Below are 3,627 nucleotides of genomic sequence, written 5' to 3'. Positions count from 1 at the left end.
AAAGCTGTGGGAAATAATGGCTGGATCTCGGTAGAGATACAAAAATGATAAGCAACAGCTAAAATGTAAACGTAAGTAAACAGCCAGAAATAGAACCAGAGCTTTCGGACAACACTAGTCCTTCCTCAGTGGCGAGTGTCATACCAAATAATGTATAATATTCATTATACACAATCAACTTGTCAGTTTAGTATGCTATCAATTAAAATGTTACATCATTGGTATCTACTTTGATACGTGTCGCATGACCTCGTACAGAATGTACCGAGGCAAGTTTCAAAGGCACATAAATAGGCACTATAAATATTACATCGATTTTTCGAGTAATAAAAAGTGTGAAACAAGAGTATTTGATAGGTGTAAATTTTTGCCCTACCTGACGTGGAAATGTATCGAATACTCAGTACATTTGAAAGCAACTGCGAAAAAAATCGCAAGTTGTTCTCGGGTGGGACTCGAACCCACGATCTCCAGATCACTAGCCTGGCATCATACCTCTAGGCCACCGAGCTTGCGCCTGATGGCCAGGATTGAATTCGAGTCCAAGTAAGCAGCGGGTATTGCAGTGTTGGTGTTTTCCCAGTTTGTTAACGTAGTTTACATGCTATTTACTTTTCGTAGTAGGCCAACACATATCAAAACATAAAACATAATATTATTTGCCATTTTTTGTTATATTAGCAAGTAATGTGTGTCAGTATTTCCACTGTGTGTCGAGTCTCCGCTCTTATTAAGTCGAAGTTGGAGAAAATAACAAATAGTATGATAGATCGGATTAAGGTATTTATTTGCTGTGTTAGAAATCCCCCGTCTGCATCTGAATCAATTAATTACTTCAATTACAAGACCGAGATCAATAACAGATCTATATACAATACCACGGTTGTACTATAATGTCAATATGAACTCAGTCTAGGTCTACTTGTGTTTGAAACCGTTTCGTGGAATGATCTATCCGGTGGAGTTATCATTATTATTGTTATTCTTTACATTATAATTATTAGTATTACTAATTTGGTCCATGTCTTTTTGACTAGTTGTGTGGTTGCAGTGGAAAATGAAAGACTCTTTCTCTTTGATAATATATTTTGGCAGTTATAGCGTACGTATAAATTATTATACCGGATGTTCCATAACAATCATTATAATTAGTAGAAGTTGGATGCATTCGAATGGTGGCATCCGCTATGCACAAAATAATAAAAATAACGAAATAATAATAATTAATATAAATTAAATAATTATTATAAAAAACAAGCAAGAGTGAGATTTCAACCCCATACGTTCGATCATTTAATACCAGACCCGTATCAAGGGGGGTTTTATGGTTTGGGAGAACCCTCTTTTCTGGCGAAACCCCCTCTTTAAATTTTCTCAAATACTCCTCCAACCCAACTAATGCACTGCAGACCCACCCAGACACAGACATTTTCAAACATATGTGCTGTTATAGCATTATTTAGACCCATAAAGCACATAAATCCTCTTGCTTTGGGGTTTCGCCGACCCCACCAGGGCTTCGACTGTGGACCTCACGCCCAGAAAACCCCCCATCTTGGATGAACATGGCTACGGGCCTGGATACATGTATTTTTGTCAATGTGTGTAAGTTTTGAAGTTAAACGGTCCAATAGTTTTTAAGTTATGCTCCCGGAAGGACAAACACAAACGTCTGAGACAGACACACAGACAAACGCAACTCATTGCCAGGGGCGGATCCAGCCCGGTAAGAAAGAGGGGGCGTGAATGTCCGAAAAGTGAAAGAAAAAGAAAAAAGAAAGAAAGAGCCTCATGGTAGGGGTGCAAGGGAAGATTCTCCCGTAAACCTCTAGCACCTTCATTAATTTGAGTTGATATTTGATTGATTTTTAATAATTAGCATGGTAATTTTCTGATAAGCTTTACAAAACAATTTTTTACAAAAAATAGAGGGGGCGTACGCCCCTTACTCCCCCCTCTAAATCCGCCACTGCATTGCAATACCCTCACAACACTTCGTGGGGCGAGGGTAATAAATATTAATATATTAGAAAGCACATACGGTATCACAAAAACACAATTCTATACATGCATTCCACTTACAAAATACATTATCTTAATTTAATATTAGATAATATTATATTATTTAATATTTAATGTATTCAACAAATAAGAAATCTATGAAACCATTAATTAATGCATTTTGAGCTAAAACTAGACTGAGAGCCTAGTCTTTGAAAACATAATAAAGAACGCTCCAACAGTAGAATTCCCCAGTTTGAGTAAAGACAAGAGGTGTATGAACAATCCACAACCACAGACATTAGAACTATGACTGCTGGCAAACAAACAATACGATCAATGTCGTAAAGTAGGCCTACTGTCTATCGGAATCCGTCTACGAATTTGGTGCAAGGTCTCCTTCGGGAGCCATTAGTTAGACCACGGTAAGAATTCAATACTTTTACAAATCCAGACACACGTGAAGAAATACTCACAATTTCATAGGACTTGGTGAATGCGAATTATTATACTCATGAAACACTGAAATGATCATGGACACAGCAGAGGCGAAGAGTTGAAACATTATTTACAACATATAAATACACTATGTATAGATTAGGAAATAAACAGTGTTTCACTTAATCCGAAAGGATGACGCAGATTGATGACGTCCACTCAAAGAACTACATTAATTAATAATGGCCGTTCCGATAAACCCCGCTCCTTGGATATTGTTTGTGGGACATGTGCGTATGCCTGGTCCTGTTCTGATAGGTCATTTCATTGATCCAAGGCTGGACATTGGATAACATCTTGAAATTGTAGTATATTGACTAATAAATCAAATACATTGCGTCTTAGTAGGACTATCTACTGTAGATCCAGAGGTAACGGAAGTAGGAGATACACTTGCAATATCAGAATATGTACACTGGGCCTAGGCATACAGTTAACCAAATTGTGAGAGTGACGTCACCAAAAATGAAAAATTTAATTTGTAAGAAAATTAATAACTACAAGGTTTGTGGGCGTAAATTTGATACTACACTAAGATGGTGGCGCGTCTAGATTGGGTGTAGGGGTGGGGGGGGGGGGGAAACAGATATCTGAAAATATAAAGGCAGTCACAGAGGATGGTTAATGAAGTGCTGATTTTATACCTATAGCCTAGAGGCTTAATCCTTATATAAGATTATCTACATGTTAATACGTCCCCTGAAATATTGGCAGATCTGGTATTTTACAATAAAATAGAAAAAGACGTGATGCAAATATGCAAGCGATGGTCGTTTTTGAGAAAGGCGATCCGAGCATATAATAGAAAATCTACTAAGACCCCTCACACACTCTCGCTGACGCACTCACACGGTAAGGCACTGAAGAAATAAAACAGAAATCATGTCTTATAATAGGACCATTGTATAAAAACAATTTTTGTAAAAAGAAAATTAATGCGGGTTATTTGGTCATTATTTCAATATTGAATCTTCAGTTAAGAAGAGACAAACTGTCCATTACAAATTGAGTAGACTATGATAATAAGGTCATTCACAACAGTAGTCGCAAATGTGGTTGATCACGACATTGATAGCGCGGATCGATATTTTACCAATAATGTCAAAGTGCTCGGGCGTCCGTACGTAG

At 37.4% G+C, this 3,627-nt stretch overlaps 1 protein-coding gene across 2 annotated transcripts in view; it reads right to left on the bottom strand.

Annotated features, from left to right (window-relative positions):
• The window catches only part of LOC117103259, a 16,341-nt gene that overhangs the window by 3,155 nt on the left and 9,559 nt on the right, over positions 1 to 3,627 (bottom strand). Inside the window, exon 1 of one of the 2 annotated variants that reach the window (XM_033243826.1) lies at positions 2,478 to 2,848. The exons of the other annotated variant lie outside the window; for it this stretch is intronic. The gene's annotated coding sequence lies outside the window, so the exon portion shown is untranslated. Of the gene's footprint in view, positions 1 to 2,477; positions 2,849 to 3,627 lie in introns of those variants that run through there. 2 annotated transcript variants of the gene reach the window in all.

The sequence above is a fragment of the Anneissia japonica genome, unplaced genomic scaffold (assembly GCF_011630105.1).
Source record: "Anneissia japonica isolate Jap-2015-1 unplaced genomic scaffold, ASM1163010v1 scaffold2207_len539183_cov196, whole genome shotgun sequence".
NCBI classification, from domain to species: Eukaryota; Metazoa; Echinodermata; class Crinoidea; order Comatulida; family Comatulidae; genus Anneissia; species Anneissia japonica.
The sequence above is the reverse complement of the archived record's forward strand: the minus strand, read 5'-3'. Positions and strand labels throughout refer to the sequence as shown.